We start from the raw sequence: 24,850 nt of genomic DNA on the forward strand, positions 1-24,850 counted from the left end.
TTGAATGCACTGGAGAAGTGTGGCTCAATGGTTAGAGCGGCTGACCCTGATGCAGAGGTCTAACCCGGGACCAGGGTTCAATTCCCCGCCTCTGCGGGTCTTGGGCTCAAAATTCCACGGACCTGATCATTCTCGCCTCTGTGCCTATTCCAATCATGGAGTCCCACTCTGCAACTCTGGGCAATAGCTTGCTTAATCTCCACAACGGCCCCCACAATGCTAAGGATGCCTTGCCTCCACCTTGGGGGTGCCCAGGAGTGGACACCTCACAGGGAAAGCCAGTATGGGTTCCACAGCGGTATTCGTACAAGCGCCTTGAGACCCTTGCGGGTGAGTAGTGCGCTATACAAGTATCAATTTACAATTTACGATGTGAAAGTAGTTTTGGTGACCCTTCAACATTAGGAAATCATCAGTGAACACACTTAGGGGAAACGCCATTCAAGTGCACTGAATGCGCGAAGAGCTTTAGTCGATTATCAATTCTACGAAGACATCAGCAAACACATGCTGGGGAGAAACCATACCATTGCAGTGTATTTGGAAGTAGTTGTGGGAAGGATTTTTGGCAAACTACAGGGATTAGTGATAAAACCCATAAACACAACACACTTGAATAAGTTTAAAAAGCACAGACTGGAGAATATTTCTAGCTGATTTTGGTGTTTGGTCCTTTTGTGCAACAACCGGTTCAATGACAGCTGCTAGAGAACAACGTTCAAAGGCAGAAAAAGTAAAAGTAGGAAATTGTGACCTGTAACTGTGAGATCATGCATACAGTGCACAACATTTAGATCCGAAGCCCTGACGCGGGGCAAATGATGCTCATTTCAGTCATCACATGCATCTGTCAATTGCACCCACCATAGTGGCTCTTCTCCAGAGGTGTCCAACATCAAGCTGGAGCCTTGGGAAATTTGCTGGCTCACCACTGACTGTAAATAATTCACGGCCAGATTAATTGTATATGAATATATTTGAGACCTTTCTTATTTACAGAGAATTAACCAACCAACTCCTAACTGGTGAAAGGACAAAATCCGTGCATGATGGCAACATTATTGATCAGAGAGAAAGCAGTTGAAAAGTGTAGTTCTTAATAGGTTTCTGAAAGCTTGAAGATTAGGTAAAGATTGAACCTTTAGCAGTAAATAATTCAGCTCTTGGAATCCAGAAATATCGACTCGCTGCTTTACATTTCTTGATCCTTGGCACTGAAACAGAAATCTGGATTCATAAGTAAAGGAACACAAAAGATACAGACCCTTTTTAACATCTATATACAAACTCTGGCAGCAGTGGCCAGGAGCAGAGGATTAGCTGTGGTATCTTACGCAAATGACACACAGCTGGTGGTGGCATTATCTGACAACTCTGGGCAGCTATTGCAGATTGGGTGATGGCCAATTGTCTTCAGCTCAATGGCAACAAATCGGAGATCTTGGTCGTGGGCAAAGATATCCATCTGTGGAGTGACCTCTTGTAACTGTCCTCTTTGGGCCCTCCGCCGGCTCCTAAAATGGCAGTAAAAAATCTCTGGGTCTGGATAGACTTTCTTTTCAAACCCAGACTAAGGTAGTAGCTGGAGTTTGTTTCGGGCTCCTACGTGGGCTTAATCCTTTGCTGGGTTTCTTCGACCCTACCATCCGTCCGGTAATCATTCACGCCACAGTACTCTCTAGACTGAACTATGCAAGCTCCCTATATATCGGGATCAATAGGGCAGGGATACAGCATTTACAAAAGGCACAAAATGTAGCAGCCCGGGCCCTCCTTGGTCTGCCGAGAATCTGCTTCATCGCTAGTTCCATCCACAAACTACATTGGCTTCCGGTGGAGAAATGCATCCGAGACTCTCTGTATTGCCCACGGAATCATGATTCACCAATCTCCTGCTATTCTGGCTAGCCTCATGGCGTCCTATAGACCTACCCGTCAGCTGCGCTCCAAGGACCAGCATCTGGCGGTTGTTCCTCGGTTAAGCTTTGGAACTCCCTCCGTGCACATATTAGAAACATTCAAAAACATTCTCTTTTCCGTAAAACATCAAAACTCACCTCTTCCCTGCATAATTGCCTCCTGGGTGTTCTTGGCTTGCTTATGGCAGTGACATTTTAGCGCTGTTATGCCCGTTGTTGGGGCAATGAGCGCTTTATAAAACCTGTTAACATAACATAACAAGCAAAAAGATACCCTCGTTTTATAAACTGCCAGTGAATGAATGGACATAAAAAGTGTGTGCTGCCTCGTGAGCAAACAGTGAAACTTTGTAATGCAGTTGGGACATCCTCAGACCACAAATAAGATAGATCGTAGCATTCTGAATTATCTGTAAGGTGCTTTTGTGTTGCTGGAGCTGCCAAATACACAGTGTTCTCATAGCCCAGCCTTGATTAGAGGAAGGTGTTCACCGATATAATATGCACATCAGAAGAAAGGATACATCTTCAGTAGCCAAAGATAGTAGAAACTAATGCTTTCCACTGAGTTCATTTTAACAAAGTGCTGAGTCCGGGAAGTTCTTCCTGCTGCCGACCATCATCACCACCACCACCACCCAGCCATTGAGGAACAGCAACGAGACTGCTCTTCAGCCCACCCATCCTATACATAACACACTACAGGGGTTTGCTCCAGGGTAAAACTCACTTTACTTTCACGTTAACAGCAACAAGTTCTAAACTGGACAATTTATATTTAGGAACAAGTGGTTTGTACGGCCATTAGTGGCATAATAAATTTGAAACCAAATACTTTATACATCTGTGTTAATGATACATAACCAAACATCACCCATGTATGGACATCCAAGAGCCTTTTTGAAACCACACTACAGAGGTGTGTACCAGGATTTACTTTAACATTAACATGAACTAAATTATGATACAGCAAGAACACTCATGATGCTATGAAATGTACACAATGAGGACTAGATTCTACTTATTACTAAGAAATCGATGTTTTTTGATATGTAATAAAACAACACATTTATTTGAATTCATGGTATTTGACTGTTGATTGTATAGGAGATCTTAAATGTGATTTATTTCCTAAACTATAAAGATAATTTGTGATGTCAGCAAAGAGCCCAGTTTATTTGGCTGTAGAGTGGTCAACTGATCTCGATAGCATGAAGGCTTTCAGCAGGAGTCTGCCGCAGGTGGCATTAGAGGGGCCTAGTCTCAATAGCATGACTGCTTTCAGCAGGAGTCTGATGCAGGTGGCATTAGAGGGGACTATTCTCGCCAGTGTGCCTTCTCTCAGAGTGAGAGGTGCTGAAAATATGTCTGTATCCTGTCACTACTCTTGTTAATAATCCATAAAAATACCACAGGATGTTGAGTACTTGAAAGCAGTCTGCCATACAAGGGATTTAAACATGAATTTGTCAAATACAATTTTTTTTTAAGGTTCTAATATGGTACTGCTTTATCTAATGTCTGATGGGTTTTCTTCGAAAGCCCTTTCTCCTTCAGAAGAAGTTTTCCAGCAACAGACCCAATGGGATTTCTGATTAAAGGTTGACAATCCGTCCACCTCTAAACAGGGCTGGTGGGTGGACCATTGGTTTGGCTGATATAATGCTTAGTTGTGTTTTTGATAGAGTGCCCTGTCCACCACACCCCGAATCCAGCCCGTCTATTTTGAGTTACATTTGAAGATTGTCCCCCTCATTTATAGTTTGACAGGTAGCCCGCGGTCTGCCAGAGAAGCAGGCGTAACAACTTCCATTACCCCGTTGGACCACCGTCCACCATATTTAGTGATCTCCACCAACCTGGCTATCCCTTTGTCTTCAGAGGAGCATCTCATACTGACCATACAGTATACATATTTAAATCACAGTGGCTGACAGTCTGGTTGTTGAACTAACGCATTAGCAAGAATACATGCCCAAGCATCACTTGGAATGACAGGTACTTATCATATTTGGTAACATGATCAATGCAAGTCAATCACAGCCCCTAAAAGGCATCGTATTTATAATCACTTGATTATAAAATTACAACCAGGCACCATGGCAAGAATGCATGGCAAAATACTTCCAATTTACTTATCATTTCGCATATTGCATGTGACTTCACAACCCCAAAAGAAACAATATTACGTAAATGCACCACTTGTGCAATTGCATCTTTACTCCTCTAGGGGATGTCTCCACAAAGGCAATCCATGTTCAGCCTTTCACACCTCTGTGTAGTCATAAGCATCTGCTCCCAGCTGCAGAACAAAAGTTCCACCATTAGGTAGGCTTGATGAAACATGAATAACCCTTGAGGTTGAGGTTGAGGTTAAAGAGACTTATAAAGCGCTCGGACACCGATCAGTTTCATGGCGCTAAGGACGTAGACTCGGAGATGTGGAACGGAGATGGTTAGGGCGAGAAGGCTCGTGAGAAAAGGAAGGTATTCAAGGCTTTGCAGAAGTCGGGGTAGGTGGAAGAGGACCTAATGAGCAGAGGAAGGGAGTTCCAAAAGAGTGGGGCCAATATAGAAAACTTCAGGCCACCCGATCTTTTCTTTTTAAAACGGGGGACAGAAGGCAGAAGCTGAGTGGATGAGCGTAAGTCCCGAGCGGGGATGTAGGCTTTGATTTGAGATTTTATAAAAGCGGGTGCAGTGCCCGCTAAAGCCTGAAAGGTCCAACAACCCATTTTGAAGAGAGCACGGTCCTGGATGGGGAGCCAATGTAGGGTTTAAAGAAGAGGGGAAACGTGATGGGATTTGGGAAGTTTGTAAAGAAGTCAGGCTGCATGATTTTGGATGAGTGGGAGACGACGGAGATCGTAACCAGGAATGCTGGAATACAGGGCATTGCCATAGTCAAGTCGAGACATGACAATGGCCAAGAGAATAAGTTTAAGGGCTGAAAAGGAAAAAAACCGGGAAATTTTGCGGATAGTACGGAGAGTTAGAAACAGGAGGGGTTCTTTCCCTCAATTCCCAGAGACTGAGGGTGGGGACGTTCTACTTTTGTGCTGGGGGAGTCTGCGCTACTTCTGCAGCTCCCCCTGCACCTTTGCCAACAAATAGTGGTGACCCCATCTTCCTGGTGCCACCATGCACTGAAAACTAGCAGGTTTTCACTTCCGGCCTTGCCAGGCTATGTAAGGCTATTTGAGACGCTCCACCCCATCGCATGCATGTCTGAGCAGCGGCTCTCCTGCTGCTCCGGGGAAAGCCACACAGACTTCGATGGTGGCCTCATGCCCCGTTTCCTCTTTCTCGGGGGCCCATTTCCACACGGGCACCCTGCATCCAGGTAACTTTGAGAGCAGCTCTGGTGCCCACCCCCAGCTGCTCTTGCTGGCTTCCCAACTGGCCTGCACGCTTGCTGCCGCAGGAGCCGGCCTGTCATTGATTGATTGATTGATTTTAGATCTTATATAGCGCATACTGTCACCATACGGGTATCCTGGCACTTCAGACTGATGAACTATGAGCAGAGTGGAAACAGGTCGCAGTAGAGAGAGAAGAGAGGACCGGAAACTTAGGCCTTGGGGTAAAGCCATGTTTTTAGGTTCCTGCGAAACGCTAACAGAGAGTTAACTTGTCTGAGGTTCTGAGGGAGTTCATTCCATAAATGGGCGCCAGCCACGCTGAAAGCCCTTCCTCCTAACCTAGACTGTTTAAACAGGGGAATCATCAGCAGGCCAGCACTGGAGGAGCGGAGCTGCCTTGTAGGACGATACCATGTAAAACTTTCCTGTAGGGGGACAGGACCTAGCTCATGCACTGCTCTGAAAACCATACTCAGAGTTTTAAAGTAGACCCTTTCCCTAATGGGCAGCCAGCGTAGCTCTCTCAGAGCCAAGGTAGTAGAAGAGCTCCGGGGCCTACCAAGGGCCAATTTGGCTGCTGCAGACTGGATTCTTTGCAGTCCCTGGAAAATGTACACAGGTATAGGGAATTGCAATAGTCCAGCCTGCTTCCCACTATACTGCTTACTACTAAAGGACGTGCCTCTTTAGGTAGTAAAGGGATTATTTTCCGTAGCATGCGAATTAGGGCGAAGCATACGCTGGCTTCTTATTTGCCTGTGATTCCATCTGGAGGTCGTCATCAAACATTACCCCCAGATTGCGAACCTTCCTGACCGGGGTTAGAGGTTACTCCTCTTGTGTAAGTCTGAAGTCGGAGGGAAATTGTTTGGACATCCTACCTGCAGAGCAGTACACTACCTCAGTCTTTCCGCTATTAAATTGCAATGAGTTCCTTCTGAGCCAGTCAGTCGTCTGCCGCATGCATTGCCCTGCGGCACCCCATGGGTGACTGAAGATGTGCCAGAGGAGAATGGTACTAAGGTTACCACCTGCTGTCGACCTTCTAGATAGGATTGAAGCCATTGCTGTGCCCGGCCTTTCACTCCTATCTTCTTCAATCTTTCCACTAGTATGGGATAGTTCACCGTATCGAATGCAGCCGACATATCGAGAAGCACTAGAACAGTGGCATTCCCGTTGTCGGCTCGCATACGCGAATTGTCCAGCATAGTGGCTATAGCCGTCTCGGTCCCTTGCCCAGGGCGAAAGCCGAACTGGTCTTTATCTAGTGAATGATTCTCCTCCAGGAAGCACGACAGGGACCTACTGACTGCTTTCTCTAGAATCTTCACCGGATAAGGAAGGAGAGAGATGGGCCTAAAATTTGCCAGTATTGACGGGTCCAAGGAACACCTTTTAATCGGTGGAGTCACCACTGCCAATTTCCAGCATTCCGGGACCATTCCTTCTTCCTGAGACTGATTGCATATCTGCCTCAGCCATGGAAAGGTATTTCGCCCAAAGGATTGACACATTTTATGAGGGAAAGGATCAAGGGGAGAGCCTTAGGATACATTATCTCCCAAGCTGGCAAAAGCCGCTTCTGTTAAAGCCTGAAAGTTATCCAGTAATACAGGCTGTTGTAAATCTGCCTCAATCCATTGTTCAGGAATAAGTTATTCACCATTATCATTAACGTGCAGGGTATTCACGATTTTTGCAATCTTATCCTGAAAATGTATATCAATTTCAACACATAATTTTTGGGATACTGCCACTTTATTTTCCATGCATATAGGGGGGAAAGGTCCTTGATAATTTTTGAAAAGTGCTTTAGTCCCATTAGGCGCATGTATAATAGAACTGGCATAGAAATCTGCCTTAGTCCTAAGGATTCCCTCTTTATATTGCAGTTGTATCCGTCTTAGATCTTTCTTTTATTCCTCACCATAACATTCTCTCCATTTCCTTTCCGCCTTCTTGCGGAGCATGCAGAGCTGTTTCAGCTCCTCATTATACCATGAAGCCGAGATTTTGCTTCTTATTTCCTTTATGGGGATTACCTGGTCCAGGATGCCAGCTATGTGGTTAGTAAACACTCTATAGTTTTCTTCTGCGGTCAACGTGGGTGCAAAGTGAGTGGCGTCCAGGTCAAATATAGGAGTTCCAGTCTTATCTTTTTTAGCCCATTCCCTGCCTCTCCTGTAAGACCTTTGCTGACCAGCACTGTTCCCAGAGTGTAGCATCCGAATGCTAAAATGGATAAGACAGTGGTCAGACCAGGTCTGAGGTACTATATTTATTATCCTGGTAGTGGACTGGTTGGAAAAAAGCAAATCAAGGATATGTCCCTCTTGATGTGTTGAACCTTGACAAGCTGGGAAAGATTCAGGTTTGTGCATGTATCCCTCAGATCACGCAATTGGCTACTGACATTCCCATCTTCCCAGAGATTGAAGTCTCCTAAAATGATCACTTTGGAATGTGCCAATGCCAGGTTGGTGATAGTGTCAAAGAGATTTTAATAGTGTGTGGTCCCACCTCGAGGTCTGTAGCACAACAATCCTGTAGGGAGGTTCCCACTGGAGGAGTGTAGAGAGAACCCCAGCATTCCTATCCCCACTACTTCATCTACCTGTAGGAGTCTAAAATCCAGCTCCTCTTTGAAAATCAGCCCCACACCTCCTCCTCTACCCGTGGTTCTAGGGTGGTGATGAATTTTATAGCCATTAGGGCAGGCACATCCTAGCTCTACAGCTGACTCTGCATTAATCCAGGTCTCCGTTAAGAACAAGGCGTCCAGTCCCATATCCTCTATCAGGCCTGATACCTCCGTAGAATGTTTAACAAGAGACCGGCTATTAATCAGTCCCCCGATAAAGGTCTTTCCAACCTTTCTCACATGAGCCAGGGCAGATGTCGCTTTACATTCTACCTTACTTAGCCTCAGCAGTTGTTCTCTGTCATAGATTAGACGCCCTCGATCATCGCCCAAACGGGCAGCATTACCGGCGCCGTGCGCCTCCGGAGTGCGGACGGGCGCAGACGGGCTTCGGTGTGCGTGCTACGCGCTTGCATCCCTCACTTAAATATGGTGGCCTGTAGGAGCTGCCAAACAACTAGAGCGCCTCTCAAGATGGCGCCTGAGAATGGCAGCAAGCCCCACCCTCTCTCAACCAAGCTGGCGCAGTAGCCACACGGGAGTTGCAGCCACGCCAAAGCAGCGGGCGGTGAAGTGAGTTTCCTTTTTTTAATTTTTTTTTATAGTGTGGGTATGCAAAATGAGTTATGCTGTGACAATCAGTCAGAAAGCCCTTAAAACAGAAAAATTAAACCAACAACGATCGCGGCAATTAAAAAGGGAAAAGTCCCTGTGCTATACTCTGTGCGTCCTGCAGTGCAGTTCTATAGTCCATTCTGGTCTGCCCGCTTCTGTGGGCAGACACGGACTCCACAGCCGGTCAGGCGGGGCCTCGGAGGAGTACGACAGAACTCCCCCCTTATTCCAAGGGAACTGAAACTACCTCACTATCATTAATTTTGGGGATAGTGGTTTGACTCTTTTATATGTATTGTCCCTCACTAATTAGTTCTCTGATGCAGTGGTTCTTAACCTGTGATCCAAGGACCTCTGGAGGTCTCCGAGGCTTACTCAGGGGTCTGCAAAAGTTTTTACAAAATTAAATAATATTAAAATTAATAAATACAAATTAATAAAGTATGTTTGAATGAAGAAGCAAAACTGAAAATTGTGAACCTTTTTCATTATTTCATTGGGAATTAAACAAAATATTTCAACATTTGCGAACTTGTTTCATGTATTCCTGTATCTATATTTTTGAGGATTGTTTTGAGGTCCGAGTCAAATAAATAGCTTAGGCCGAGGATCAATAATGACTGGATTGCAGTAATCATTCAGTGGGGGGCTTCAGAATTGAAAAGATGAAGAACCGCTGGTCTAATGTATTGTGTCTTTAACATTTCACTCAGAAAACAGGCTATTTAGGGAAATGAAAGAAACAGACTGGCAGAGCCAGTGATCTGCATGTACTTCAATCAACCCAGCCAGTATAACCCTACTGTCTTGTTCCAAACCGTGTTACATCTATTGTTGGAGCCTTAAAAAATGTTCTAAAGTATTTTTTGGTGAGTCTATTTTGTTTTTTTTACGTGCTTCACAATGTAAGGTCCAATTTACAGAGAAAACTTAATAGATAGCGTTCTGAAAGCACATATATTTCATTAGAACAATCTTCAATCACAAAAATACAAATACATATATTACCTATACATTGTTTACATACTCAGACAATATTATTTTCCCAAATAGATAACTAGACGCACAACTGTTGTGAACTCCCAACACATTATCCTGTCTTTGTTTGGCCGATATGCAGCATGTCATTATCTTTCGGAGAACTCATGAATGTTTCAATTTATCCAAACAATAACTTTGCAACCACTGAAGGCAACACAAATCTGCTACCAGCTCCATGATATCTGTCTTTCAAGGTCTGACAGTAAATGTAAAAAATATACATGTAGTCTTGTTTGACATATTTTCATCATGCTGGTTCATAGCAGTTAAGTTCCCCCAAGGTAGAGTAAAAGTCAGTGGTTAACACTAAATGCACCTCATGATTTGACCCCTGAATTAGGGAGGTCTTCGCCCCCAGTTTATTGCAAGAGCTCTTGCCAGACGGCTGCAGCATCTGTTCCTATGCTGAGAGCCAATCAGAGAGGAGCATAGCTAAGTCCAGCTGAATGTGTTTTTCTTCCAAGGAAACACTCTTTCTCGACTTATGTCTGATAGTCACAGCTTCTCCAATGTGAACAGGTATGCAGTGTACCGAGTCTCAAGAAACTTTAGAGGCAAGTTAGCTACTCCAAACTCTCATAGTGTAGCACATAGAAGTAGTCTTCCAGTTGCTAAGCTCCTAGGAACATCCCACTCTTGTTACAAATGTTCATATTATTCTATTCTTGCTGCTAGTAACATACATGAGTGCTGTTCTAATTATATTCTGTGTGGTTATTACTCTTGTACTAAGCAACAGGCTTAGACAGTTGAAATAAACACTCTTAAACATATATAGTGTCTTTTCTTAGTACAGTACTTGTGAGTGCTATGCTAAAGAACAAAATTGGGTTTGAATTACGGCTGCATCCCTGACCCTTCGCAGAACTGTTAGTAACCCAGAAAGCACGGACACCACACCGGCACGTATGCCCAGTGGGGTAGTGTGGGGGGTACAATAACTTGGAATTCAGTTTAAGCGATGGAGCACTGAACTTAGTTCAGGCCCCCGTGGGTGGGAAAGCCAAAGCCTATTGAGCTTGGCCAGAGCCCTGGTTTATGCAACACAACAATATTGTTTACATGTTTATTGGGTTATCATAATGTGGGCTAGTGCTATACAGTGAGGGGATGCTCTATTTACACAAATATACAGGTCGACCTGGGAGCCGGGAGACAGGGTACTCACATGCCCCGCCGCAACTCTTCTCCGAGTTGCGGCCGCTCTCCAGCCACCTCCTGGGGACTCCACCAGTCCTCGCTCCAGATCTCCTCGTCCTCGCCTCCAGTCTTCTCTTCTCCTGGGCCTCCGCTATCTCCGTCCACCGCCTCCGGTTCTCTGTATGCTGTCTCCTGCCACGAGTCCGCCGTCAGGAACGCTCCTCCATCACCGCTGTCGCCTTTTCCGGGTTCCGGGCCGGGATCGTAGGCCGGACTTCCGGGGTCAGCGTCAGGTCCTTCCGGTCTTCCGTCTATCGCGATTGGTTCCTGCACGGGAAGAGAAAGGGGAGGAGACCGTGTTGCCAGGGACGCTGTTGGATCGCTATCGGAGCCCAGAGAGTTCGTACTGAGCCATCGCCCAAGTGAGGTAGGGGACGGTTCCGTTCCACATCCCTTTCCCCTAGCAATCTTTGTACTAGGGTTTGTTGGGGGAGGGTAACGGGACAGGTAGTCGGCATTTCCCTGCTCCACCCCTTTTCGATGTAGGGTTTTAAACCGGTAGGGTTGAAGGGTAAGGAACCATTGCAGAACACGGTCATTGTGTCCTTTGTTTCTCGCCATCCACTCAAGTGGCGCATGGTCTGTATATAAGGTGAATTCGCGTCCGTCCAGATAATATCGTAGGCTAAGGTAGAGAATTGGTCTTTCGTCACCGTTTCTGTCTTTCTGGGATAGTACTGCCCCTATACCCTGATCCGAAGCATCAGTTTGAAGGATAAATGGCATAGTGTAGTCGGGGCTAACAAGGACGGGTTCGGAGACAAGGGACTGCTTAAGTCGGGTGAAGGCTTGAAGCAACACCGGTGTTAGATGGCGTAAGGCCTCTTCGGCCTTCGTGGCCTTTTTGAGGAGGTCGGTTAAGGGAGCAGCGGTGTGGGAGAAGTTGGGAATGAACCTCCTGTAGTAGCCCAGGAGGCCCAGAAAAGCCCGTAATTCTTTGCGTGTCTGTGGAAAGGGGATGGACTGTATGGCAGTTATTTTCTTGTTCTGTGGTCTGATGACTCCCTCGCCTAGTAAAAACCCCAGATATTTCACTGTTTGGGCGGCCAGGGTGGTCTTGGAGGGGTTTATGGTGAACCCATGGCCCCCCAGAGAGGAAATGACTTTCTGTAAATGGTGTAGGTGTTGATCCCAATCGTCGCTATAGATGATAATGTCATCTAGGTAGGTCCCTGCGTACTGGGAATGGGGTTGTAGGACCTGATTCATGGCCCTCTGAAAGGTGGCGGGAGCACCATGAAGCCCAAAGGGCATTACCTTAAATTGAAACAGACCATCGGGTGTTGAAAAGGCGTTTTCTTTTTATCCTCCGGGCGGAGGGGGATTTGCCAATAACCCTTGCATAGGTCAAGGGTACTAATGTACTTGGCCTTGCCTATGCGTTCCACCATTTCATCCACCCGGGGTAACGGGTATGTGTCAAAACAGGAGATCTTGTTGACCTCCCGGAAGTCTATACAAAATCGTACGGAGCCATCCGGCTTCGGTACCAAAACAATAGGGGAATTCCAATTGCTAATGGACGGCTCTATGATGCCCATTTGCAGCATCGTGTCAGTCTCCTTCTTAATAACCGTCCGGCGAGCCTCTGGAACTCGATAGGGACGTTGTCTCACGGTTTTTCCAGGATCGGTTAGGATAGCGTGTTCTATGACCGTGGTATGGCCTGGTAGGGAGGAAAATGCCTGTTGTAGGGAGGTCAAGGCAGTTCGAAGGTCTTCTTTTTGTGGTTCCCGTAAGTCGGGATCAAAACAGACCTCATAAAGGAGGGGTGCTTGGGTTGTGACATTGGACAGAACAGGCCGGGGTCCTTCCCATTTTTTTAAGAGATTTACATGGTAAATCTGGGTGACCCCTCGTTTAGGATCTAGTTCTATTTCGTAGGTCACTGGGGTTGCCTGTCGTAGGACAACAAAAGGGCCCTGCCACTGACCCAGTAGTTTGTGGTCTGAAGACGGTAGGAGGAGGAGTATGAGATTACCAGGGACGAAGGAACGGGGCTTAGTTCCTTTGTCATATTGACGTTTCTGGGAGGTTTGAGCCGTCAAAAGGTTTTGTCGCACGATCTCCCTTACTTGTCTCTAGTGTGTCTTTAAATTAGCAACATATTCCAGGAGGGGTTTGGTGCGGTCGGGCTCGGCCTCCCAGGCTTCTCGTGCCATGTCCAACAGGGTTCGGGGAGCCCGCCCATATAACAGTTCGTAGGGGGAGAAACCAGTGCTGCTTTGGACCTTGCAGCGGATTGCAAACAAGGCTAGGGGTAGCATCTCTTCCCATCTTTTACTTTCTAAGGCTAACAGTTTCTTTAGGGTGGTTTTTAGGGTGGCATTGTAGCGCTCGACTAGTCCATCGGTCTGGGGGTGGTAAGCAGAGGTCCTTATCTGTTTGACGCCAAGCTGGGAACATACTTGTTTCATAAGGGAGGAGACAAAGGGGGTCCCTTGATCAGTTAGGATCTCTCGAGGGAAACCTACACGTGAGAATATAGAGATAAGGGCTTTGGCAATGTTCTGGGTGGTAGGCTGGCGCATGGGGACTGCCTCAGGAAAACGAGTGGCATAATCGACCAAGACAAGGGCGTATCGACACCCACTTCTAGAAGGAAGTAGGGGGCCTATGAGGTCCATGCCGACTCGACTGAAGGGAACATCTATGAGGGGCATGGGTTGGAGGGGTACTCGAGGAGGGCGATATCAGCTGTTTTTCTGGCAGACGGGGCACTCCTGGCAGTATCGTTTTATCTGCTGATACACCCCCGGCCAATAGAACCGGTCGAGGATGGATTGTCCTGTTTTTACACCGCCGAAGTGTCCCCCTAGCAAGTGGCTGTAGGCCAGGAACAGCACCTTTTCCTGGAATGGGCCGGGGATTAACAACTGTGAGGCCTGCTGAGGTCCGCCCTTTCTGTACAATAGTCCATGCCGTTTAAAGAAGTATGGAACTACTTGAAGAGGGTCTTCGTTATCCAGAGCCCGGCTCCAAGCGTTCTGTAACGTGAGGTCTTCCTGTTGAGCCGCCCGGAATTCCCTATCGGTTTCCCAGGGATGATCATTCAGTTGTATTGAATAGACGGTAGCGTGGTTTCGTTTCTCCTTCTTTTTCTGGCTCTTGGTCTTGTAGGGCTTAACGGGCATCTCCGTGCTTGTACTGGTCTGGGGAAATGGTGCTTCTGCCCACCATTTCTCCAGTGAGTCTGTCGTTTTCTGGAGGAGGTGAGGGAGTCCACTGTAATCACTGCCCAGGATTACTTGTTCCGGCAAATTGGGAACCAAACCTACAGTCAGTAGGCTTCCTTGATCTGCATGATGTTGTACCCGTACCCTGGCAGAGGGGTAACTCTTGGTGTCGCCGTGTACGCATTGGATGGCAACCGTACCGGTCACCGGTCCTATGCGGGTAAGAATCTCCTGAGGGCGTAATATGCTTTGCAGGCACCCCGAATCGGCAAGAGCCCTTACTGGTTGTCCGTCAATCCTCACCGGACAGTGAAAGCGAGGAGGATCCAACTCCGACGTATCACAAACAAGGTTGCGAACCAGTCCTACCTCCATGGGTTCCTCTTTCTGCGGGCATACTCGGGCAATATGACCATAACCCCCACAATGATAGCACTGAGGTCCAGGGGGCGGTTGTCGGGGTAGGACCGGATAGGGAAAAAGGGGGACAGGGTCTGGTTTTCTGGGTAGGGACGGCCTTTGGGGTCGGATGTGATTGGGATGATGGCCTCGGGGTAGGTGTTCTTCTTTTATCTTCTGAGTCTCCTGGGCACGGCTGAAGGCACTGGCAATTTCCACCGCCGTATCCAGCGTCAGGCGGGCGTGTTGGCGTACCCACTTCTGGGTGGAGGGGTGTAAGGAAGCCAGAAATTGTTCTAAATATATTTTCGCTAGAATATCTTCTTTGGAGGAGGTGGCGGGCTTCAGCCAGCGATTAGCCAAATCCTGAATACGGAATGAGAGAGCCCTGGGATTCTCCTGTGGGCCTTCCTTTGCTTGTCGGAGACAAATCCTGTATGTTTCCTCGTCGATCCCCAGACGCTCTAGAATACAGGTCTTTATATCATTATACGGGGTCTGTCCTTGGATGTTGGCTTGCTGGTAGGCCGCCTGTAACTCACCGGTAAGCAGGGGACCCAGATAGTGGCCCCAATGGTCGAGTGGCCAAGCAGCGGCTTGGGCCAGGCGCTCAAAGTTTGTAAAGAAGAAGTCCGGGTCTTCCCCCGGGACATACTTCTGCAGTACCACCGACGGAAGGGAGGTGACTGGTCTCTGTTGTCCCAACACATCGGTTAACTTTCCCAAGGCCTGGTCTTGCGCTGTGCCTTGGCCTTTCAGGACGTCATGTAACTGCCCCCGATCCTCCTCTGCAGTCTTAAGGAATTGTTCCATGAGCTTCCCCATCTGCTCCTGGGATTCAGCCAGCTTTTTTACTGCCGCCTCCATGCTTCCGGTATATCCCACTTCTGACACCACCTGTGGGCTGGGGTTTGGGCGGACCGGAATAACAGGCGTGGAGGCCGGATGTAGTGAGCTATGTCTTAGTTTTCTTTATTGTTACACACACAGTCGGGGTTTGAGGAAGGTATAGATAACAGAGGATTGAAGAAGGAAGGGTTCTTGGATGCAGTCGTCAGGGAGGAAATGTCCGGGAGGAGTTCTGGCTGTGCGTCTTCTTCTTCTTTGCTGTTGGTCCTGTGGCCCTCGGAGTTAAAGGGAGAGAGAACAGGGCAATTAGTCCTCCACTTTGGACTCTGAATAATGTCATCAACACCCGGTTCGTGGTAGGGAAAAAGCGAGAGTGAGGAGGGTTCGGAAGTGAGGGTTCCGGTGTGGGGTTCTCTACGTACTGTGTCTCGGGTAGTGTTCTATATACAGTGCTCCTAGGAGTGCTATACAGTGAGGGGATGCTCTATTTACACAAATATACAGGTCGACCTGGGAGCCGGGAGACAGGGTACTCACATGCCCCGCCGCAACTCTTCTCCGAGTTGCGGCCGCTCTCCAGCCACCTCCTGGGGACTCCACCAGTCCTCGCTCCAGATCTCCTCGTCCTCGCCTCCAGTCTTCTCTTCTCCTGGGCCTCCGCTATCTCCGTCCACCGCCTCCGGTTCTCTGTATGCTGTCTCCTGCCACGAGTCCGCCGTCAGGAACGCTCCTCCATCACCGCTGTCGCCTTTTCAGGATTCCGGGCCGGGATCGTAGGCGGGACTTCCGGGGTCAGCGTCAGGTCCTTCCGGTCTTCCGTCTATCGCGATTGGTTCCTGCACGGGAAGAGAAAGGGGAGGAGACCGTGTTGCCAGGGACGCTGTTGGATCGCTATCGGAGCCCAGAGAGTTCGTACTGAGCCATCGCCCAAGGGAGGTAGGGGACGGTTCCGTTCCACACATAATCAATATTTTCTATCCCAAAAAATATAGATAGACAAACAGTTATCATAAGTTTTACCTTACTTCACATAAGACCGTATCTTCGAGACCATAATACATACACAAACAAAACATTTGTTAATTAAAACGTCAATTATCACTCAAAAAAGAGAAAATGAAAACTATTCAAGATATCAAAACAATTGTAAATAAGAATAACATTGCAAATATATAGTATAACTTCACAATAAATTTCCACATGATTATATTGATCACTTAAATGATATTCTTTTAAACCTGTGCACATTTAATTAAATTATTTTCTTAGTACAATATGGCTCTAAAGGTTATGTCACAGGATTTGTCTCTGTTAAATATATAGCCATTCGTATTTAATATTTCTCCATAAAGTAATTGACTTAAACAATAATATATTTTGCCCAATCCCTAAATATCCACTACCTCTTTAGAGTAGCGATACAAGTTCTATTAAACGGAACAGTTTCATTTTGTTAATTTATCTCATTAAAAAAAGAGGTCTTTGAATCTTAAAATTGAATTCCTACTCCTAACTTCTAGAGAAAAAATGTAAACTCTGCTAAAAGAGAAATCCCATACCTGTTTCTTGTAGGTTAATTTAATTGACAATACTTGTGCTGAATCAATGTAAGAGTCTCAAACTTATATTGTGTATAATTAATTTTTGCATTATGTCTCAGCCTAAGATTATTGTAGATAAGTATACCTTTATTTAATGTACGCATTTATTGTCAGGATAACGTCCTCAGTCTTCCGACGAACACAGAATTATTATCAAGTCTTTATTTCTGAACAACAAGGACATCATTATGACTGTATGTCACGTTAGTGGAGTAGTAATGCTGTCTTTAATAAGACTGAGACTTGCAGTGTCGGAAAAGACACTTGGTAGGATATTATGTATACCAAGTCTGTATCCTACATTGTGGGAAGAGAGAGAACCCGCATGGTAGGAAGTAGGCCTGGAGGCAGCTGTAGTACTTATGGTGCTGAAAAAGGCATCTGAGTTTGAGAGAGTGGACTGATACCAAATGAACCCTTGGCCCAGTGGTGGGAACGCACCCGAAGCAAAGTGGTTCTTATAGGCATGTATTTCCTGTGCTTGACACCTTAGCCTGGCTATCGCCCATAGGGCCAAAGTAGTAACAACTCAGTCAGTACGTGTCAATGCGAGGAGACAGGAAAGCACAGGATCGGAGCTATGACTGACCACCTGAAAAGCTCTTTTCGGCCTGGTCTGGAGAGCACCCCACTGTGGCAAGCATTAATTATCAATAATGAGTCATGCGCACTGTCAACAGACTGCCTGCTAAAGGGACTATTAGTCCCAGGAGAACTGTTTGTCTGCTGTTGGAGGAAGATGGGCCACATCTTCTACACACTATATAGTGCCGGACTAACAAATGCAGCGCTGGACGCCACACCTCTGTAGCTGCTTGGTAAAGGGATACAAATCCCAGGAGACCTGTTGTCTGCTGGGGGAGGAGAAGGGACTATATCTTCAACGCGCTATATAGCACTGGACTATCTCCCACAGCGCGGGACGCCAAACCACTGTAGCTGCCTCGTAAAGTGACTACAAATCCCAGGAGACCTGTTGTCTGCTGGGGCAGGAGGAGGGACTGCATCTTCAACCTGATTCGTAGCCCGTACTGTCTCCTGCAGCATGGGACGCCAAGTGCACTTCTTCATTCCGCCCGTAAGTGTTAGTTTAGCTGAGAGGCTGCTCTGCATTTCCTTGTATGCTGGCAGCTGCACAAAGTAACTTCACAGCTGGGAGTGTAGAAAAAGGTAGGGCTAGGACCTTTCTCAAGATTTGCCCGGCGCTAACCGCCCTTGTACCATTCAAATTTACCAAGCAATGAGGCAGGCGCCGGAGACCAGAAGGCAGGAAACAGAAGTTAATTCCGACGGAGCAGAACACATCAGATCAGACAACAAGGTATCGTCTCGAGGTGCTCTAACAGCCTCTCGGAGGCCTGGCCTCTTATACACTGGTTTATGGCATGTGACCTTCCTTTACTACAATCAGAACTTTGTAAAGCAAGGAAAAGACATCCCCGTAATCCTAGTGTCAATCCCACCCCCATATACCTTCACAATAGAGGTCCTCAACCTGCTGATAAGAGGAGGGGGCCATCACGCAGCTGAGTGTTCCGTCGAGTCTTAGGATGTGTGCGCCTGATCATATCACAGGGGGTGGGGAGGCCTGGATCAATAGAGGGTCCTTTGAAGGAGAGCGACCTCATACAATAAAGGGCAGTAAATGATATCTCCCGGCTTAGGCAATGGCCTCGGACCTGTGTGGACAGTCGGACACGGGGTGAGGGGCCATCAATGGAGTGGTATTCATGCTGCGTGGACAATCCAGCGCAGGAGGGAGGTTTATCAACAGAGGGGCATTCATGGGAGGAGAGGAGGTGTTGGTCAGGCGCTGGCGTGACTCCCAAGGACAGGGTCATGCAGAAGGGTCATGCTCATAAGGAGGAGGGAGGGGGAGCCAGGGTGCGCGGAGGATGCTTGCTGGGTCAGAGGGGCGCGCTGGCGATCGATCGTGGACAGGGAGACCATGATATCTAAAATGGCTGCCGTGCACGTAGTACATAGGTGACAAGCTGGCGCAGATGATGTTCAGATCGCAAATTAAAATTCCACAGTCCTCCCTTTTAACATGTCTCGCCAACTTGTCAGTTTGGATTTATCCCCATAAGGCCACGTATTTCTACTTCATAGAGGGGGCTCATGTGCTCATTTCGGAAGTCCAAAGTCTTTGGGCACATACAGTTAGAAACAAGGCCGCACAAAGGTGGCAGACATTGGATACCTAAGCAACACCCACATAATATTACAACAGGTATCAGCACGAAGGAAAACAGCTTCCAACCCCAATTCTTCAAAGTGTCCCAAAACCAGCTCCCAAGCGACCATCCTTCTTGTTCTTGGTGAACCTCTGAGGAAAGTCTGTGGAGGTGTTCAATGGCTTTGTAGACTGAAGGCGAGTTGTCAGGCACGTATGTGCAGCAGCTGGATCCGATGATGCGGCATGCTCCTCCTCGGTCGGCTAGGACCACGTCTAAGACAAGGCGGTTTTGGAGGGTCACAAGGCGGACCGCCTGAAGCTCCGCCGTGTTGTTTGCGAGGATGCCAGCCGTGATGTTGATCGTTGTTTCTACTGCCTGGGTCAGGTGTCGGATAGCGCGGCTGTTTGCCATTGGGCCCCACAGGGGAACAAGTCCTTTTGCAGCATCTAGGAACTGTGCTCCGGTGGAGTCGGTTTGTCCAATGTCATCTGCACGCCTCTGCCGGTGATGGTTGGCAGGGGCTACATATGTGGGTGGAAGAACGAAGGCAATGTAACAGGCGCCCTTCCAACCTCTCGGGAGCCAGGTGTAAGCTTTGGTGCCACACACAAAGTACATATTCGGAGAAGCAACAAAGGAAGGGGGGTCAACTGAGTCCAATGTTCTGGTGATTCGGCAGGCACTGTGACCCACCAGCTGCGTTCCATGGCCTTCGAGACACACAAGACCTGTGACATTGATAACAGACAGGGCCACAGTCAGAGTAGCGGTAGTTTGTTTTTGCAGATGAGAGAAGGTGGTCCTGGCTGGGTTGTGGAGCACCTGTACTTCAACTCGTTCTTTGGCAGGAATGTCTTTAAGGAAGGTGGCGCCCGTAAGCGCTGGACACAGAGCAACAGAGGTCCTTTCGGTTTTGTTCAGCCAGAACCCAGAGTAGAAGTGCGACACTGTCCGGCTGGAGGTGGCGTTGTCCTTGTGGCTCTCTTGCATGAGGATCAGCCAGGCGAGGCAGGAGCCGTGAACTGAGAAAGGAGAAGGAATGAAGGGGATGGAGTGTCCTGTAGCATGCGGGAGCAACCCGCAGATCCAGCAGTTCGTAGCATTTGCAGCAAGGTTGTGTTGGTGCAACAGTTGCACGAAGGAATTGTTCCAGAATTCCCTGCGCCTTTCTCGGAGCTGAGGCGACAGAGAGATTAGGTGATGCTCTTTCAGGGGGGTCGGCTGTGCAGTAGGTAGCAATGCCTCATGAGCCGGTGTGCTTTCCTCCAGAATCCAGAAGGAGGTCATGAGGAGGAGGCAGAAGAGGAAGACAATGAAGAGTGCGATTGTCTTTGATTTGTGCAAGTTGTCAGTCTTTGGATTTCTATACTGGGTATTTCCTGTTGCTTCCATCATCTTCTTATCTGGCGCTTCCATCATCTTCTTGTCTGGCGCTTCCATCACCTTCAAGGGGGCTCGGTAGCGGGCAGAACCACAGACTTCGTTTAGCTTCTATCCCGGCAACCCTTGATTGTGTTTAGGTCACCGCTCTGAGATTTAACTTAGTCCGTGGCCTACTTAGCCGAAACTCCCTCCTTTCGACGCAGGAAATACCCTTCTCTGGATGGCACAGTGGGATCAGAGAATTTTGCATGTTCGAGTGCCTCAGTATCGGGATAACAGTCCAATATCGGTCGGTCTTTGCTCAGGAGCTCTTCTTGGGTGCTGACGTTTTCTGTCGTGGCCAGGTTTGCAGAGACCTTCCGACAATGATGCGCGTGCAGCCAGTGCTTCTTCCCCTCCACTCGGAGTGCCGTTCGGGTGGTGATCAGCACTTGCCAGGGGCCCGTCCACCGAGGTTCCAGACTCTTGGTTCGCTGGAAATTTCGTATCAGCACGAAATCTCCCGGTTGGATGTCATGGCCGGGGCCCCTGGAGACATCGGGGATGGCTTGCTGCACCTTCGGACAGCTGATATTGGTTCTGCCGGGGACGGTCAAATGTGTTCAGCCTCCCTGATCTGTCATTGTTGGTGCCGTTGGCGTGCCCTCGTCCTTGTACCCCATTTCTTGGACCACTTGCCACATCCCTGGAGTCCCTATTTCTATTCATCTCTAGCATAACCGGACACTGGTATTTCCAATGGCCAAACCCTTTGCAGAAGGCACATTGGTCGTTGCTAATGTCTCTACGTCCAGGGTGGGGTGTGGGAGCGTGATCTTTAGGAGGTGGATCTCTGGGGGTGGCTGATTGGTAGTTCCCTCTTTGAGGTTCCCGTCCCATCGTTATACCTTGTATCTGGGCTATCATTACCCTTTCCTTTAAATCTTTCTTCTTTTTCTCGGACGCCCTATCAATCTCATTCTTTTGGTGCTCGTAATACTGAGCCATCTGAAGGATAGCTGCAGGTTTGGAGGCCCCCCAACTACTCTCACTTGTCTGCAGCTTTTGGGAGACCTTTTGTGTTAGACCCTTTACGTAATTTTGTACAAACAGGTGCTGTCCGGTTGCGGTGGTCATGTCTTGGCCACTGTAGTCGGAGAACACTGTCTCAAATCGGGAGAAGTATTCTGACACATCTTCCTGCGGTTTCTGTCGACAGGCCGTAACTATCGACCAGTCTACCTTTCTTTCCGGGACCAGTGTTTTTAATTTTTGAACTATTTTGTCTGGGAGTTCTAGTATGTCTTTCACTGGTTTCCTTCCAGGTTCTCGTTGTCTATCTAATTTACCGAGTTGGTCCCAGGTATGCCCAAACAGATCCGTGTGATCAGCCTTCCGGATTTGCTTCCACACATCAGCTGGCAGGCATAACCCAAAGAACAAGTCAATGTCCGCTAAAGTCATTATTGTCGAACCCAAGGCTGTGCCTAATTCGGTATAAAATGCCGTCGGGTTCTTTCTTAAATCGGGCAGGGTTTGTTTGAAGGTTAGGATATCCTGTCGGTCCCATGGTTGGTAAACCCAATTGTACACAACCCTCCCTTTTGCATTTTCATTATTAATATCATCGCTCGTTCCCTGGCCCCGTGGCGGGATCCAGTAAGGAGCCGCTTCTCTGATAGGCATCATAGTATTGGTTACTTCTGCCGAGGTTGTTTCAGGGACCGTAACCTTGGCTTCTGGTTTCTGTTCCGCGAGGTGGCGGAAGACCTCAAGCATTTGCATGAAGAGCTCCGTCGCCTCACGTTCAGTCCCATCTCCGACATCAATTTTCCTATACAGTGTTGTTAGTTTAGCGGGACCCTTGCTCTGATACCTATCTTCATACGCGTTCAGGGTGTGGTAGCTGAATCGCAAGATGAAATGCCGTCTGTGGCTGTCGGCATGTGAATTATATATGCTCATTGTGTATTCTTCGCTCTCCCTTCGTTCTACCAATGTCTTTGCTATTTTGTCGATCCCATCCCGCTCATCTTTGCTCAACCTATTTAGTCTGGTTGATGATTGTTTGCTAGACTCGGGGTCGTCTGATGAGGTTGTTAATGTGGCTGGTGCAAAGGCCGTGAGGGCTGGTGCACTAGCACTGAGATCGCTTTCGCTCACACTCGGAGCGTGAAAGCTTTGTCGGCAGGGGGCATATGGAGGGGGCATGTAGATGATTGGGGGACCTAGTAGTAACTCATCGTTCGCCCGTTGTTTGGAGGGCAATTCAGGGTAGAGCGCAGAGGGGGTCCTAACAGGACATTGGCCTGTCGACCCTGATTCTTGGTTTTGCATAGTATCTTTTCTTTCCTTTATTTCTTCTTCTAGTTGCTTCGCGGCTAGGTGGGCTGCCTTTCGTAATTCTTTCCCTATTTTTGCTTCTTCTCTTTTCTTTCGTTGTTCCGTTTCTTTGCGCCACATGCCGATACTGTCGAGCATAGTGGGCGTGGTCTTATTCTTCTGGAGCGCTATTTCTAATGTTTTTATTTTATTTTCGTCAAAGGAACCTATCAGTGGCCACTGACTTTCAGGGTCCTTTTTCGTATATTTATGCCATAGTTTAGTGTAAGCTATAGCGACTAGTCCATACTTAGTGAACATGTCCTTATTAGGGGTGCCCTCCAGTGGAGCTGGATGGTTCATCTCTAATAAGCGGTCCGGGCTAAACAGGCTACCAACCAGTGGGGAGAAGACAGGCATGACGGATTACAACGGGGACAAAAGTCTGCACTACCTATCTTATCACGGCGGACAAAGACTAGACAGAATATTTCTATTCTACGTTGTTTGGAGGCCGTGAATACCTCAAAAGAACCAATACCGAATAATCGGCCAATCAAACAATCCAGTGGGGAGAATAAGTGGGCACGAAAAGTTATCGTTACCCACTCTTTCTCTACCTGCAAAGAGAGACCTTGTTCTTCCCTGTTTGCAGACAAAGAATCTCCAGACAATAATCCACGAACGACAGTTCGGGAAACAGTGGGGGAGGAAGATAGGCACGACGGATTACAACGGGGACAAAAGTCTGCGTTACCTATCCTTCACTGCTTGCAAAGAGAGAGCCTGTTTGTTTTTCCCCGTTTGCAGACAGTGAATCTCCAGAGGGTTTCAACAAAGCGTAATACTAGTATTATCCAAACAAAAACAATTTTCCTCAATTCGTCGTGTTTACACGACCTTACCCGGACCGCATGGACGGTTTCCTGTCTTCTGGATCCAGCGCCCGATCGTCCTCTCTCCTTCGTGATGTTCGCGGCACTCCTGATGGTTCCCAGTCAGGACCGTAGATCACTCGAGAGAGGTCTGTTCAGAACTAGTGAAGGTCGGATGATCGGCTGTCAGACGAGGGTCTATCGGACACGAGCTCTTCCCGATCGTTGCAGTCGTTCACTCTGTCATCGGGACCTCTCCCACTGGATCCACGTGTCGCTGATGGGCCCCACGCTTTGGGACGCCAATTGTAGAAAAAGGTAGGGCTAGGACCTTTCTCAAGATTTGCCCGGCGCTAACCGCCCTTGTACCATTCAAATTTACCAAGCAATGAGGCAGGCGCCGGAGACCAGAAGGCAGGAAACAGAAGTTTATTCCGACGGAGCAGAACACATCAGATCAGACAACAAGGTATCGTCTCGAGGTGCTCTAACAGCCTCTCGGAGGCCTGGCCTCTTATACACTGGTTTATGGCATGTGACCTTCCTTTACTACAATCAGAACTTTGTAAAGCAAGGAAAAGACATCCCCGTAATCCTAGTGTCAATCCCACCCCCATATACCTTCACAATAGAGGTCCTCAACCTGCTGATAAGAGGAGGGGGCCATCACGCAGCTGAGTGTTCCGTCGAGTCTTAGGATGTGTGCGCCTGATCATATCACAGGGGGTGGGGAGGCCTGGATCAATAGAGGGTCCTTTGAAGGAGAGCGACCTCATACAATAAAGGGCAGTAAATGATATCTCCCGGCTTAGGCAATGGCCTCGGACCTGTGTGGACAGTCGGACACGGGGTGAGGGGCCATCAATGGAGTGGTATTCATGCTGCGTGGACAATCCAGCGCAGGAGGGAGGTTTATCAACAGAGGGGCATTCATGGGAGGAGAGGAGGTGTTGGTCAGGCGCTGGCGTGACTCCCAAGGACAGGGTCATGCAGAAGGGTCATGCTCATAAGGAGGAGGGAGGGGGAGCCAGGGTGCGCGGAGGATGCTTGCTGGGTCAGAGGGGCGCGCTGGCGATCGATCGTGGACAGGGAGACCATGATATCTAAAATGGCTGCCGTGCACGTAGTACATAGGTGACAAGCTGGCGCAGATGATGTTCAGATCGCAAATTAAAATTCCACAGGAGCCCTAAAGCAATTGTGAAAGTTAGACAGCTCAGAGCTCTACAGTCATGGACTGTCTTCACAACTTTAGAATTTGAATTTTTTAGGAATTTATAAAGCGCACGCTCACTATGCAGTTTC

General features: G+C 48.0%; 1 pseudogene across 1 annotated transcript in view; it reads left to right on the forward strand.

Annotated features, from left to right (window-relative positions):
* LOC147736846 (uncharacterized) overlaps nt 1–24,850 on the forward strand; it is a 59,415-nt pseudogene that overhangs the window by 2,036 nt on the left and 32,529 nt on the right. The window contains exon 2 of the transcript XR_015307585.1: nt 418–536. The product of XR_015307585.1 is annotated as an uncharacterized LOC147736846 (transcript). The remainder of the gene's footprint in view (nt 1–417; nt 537–24,850) is intronic.

The sequence above is a fragment of the Lissotriton vulgaris genome, chromosome 1_2 (assembly GCF_964263255.1).
Source record: "Lissotriton vulgaris chromosome 1_2, aLisVul1.2, whole genome shotgun sequence".
NCBI lineage: Eukaryota > Metazoa > Chordata > Amphibia > Caudata > Salamandridae > Lissotriton > Lissotriton vulgaris.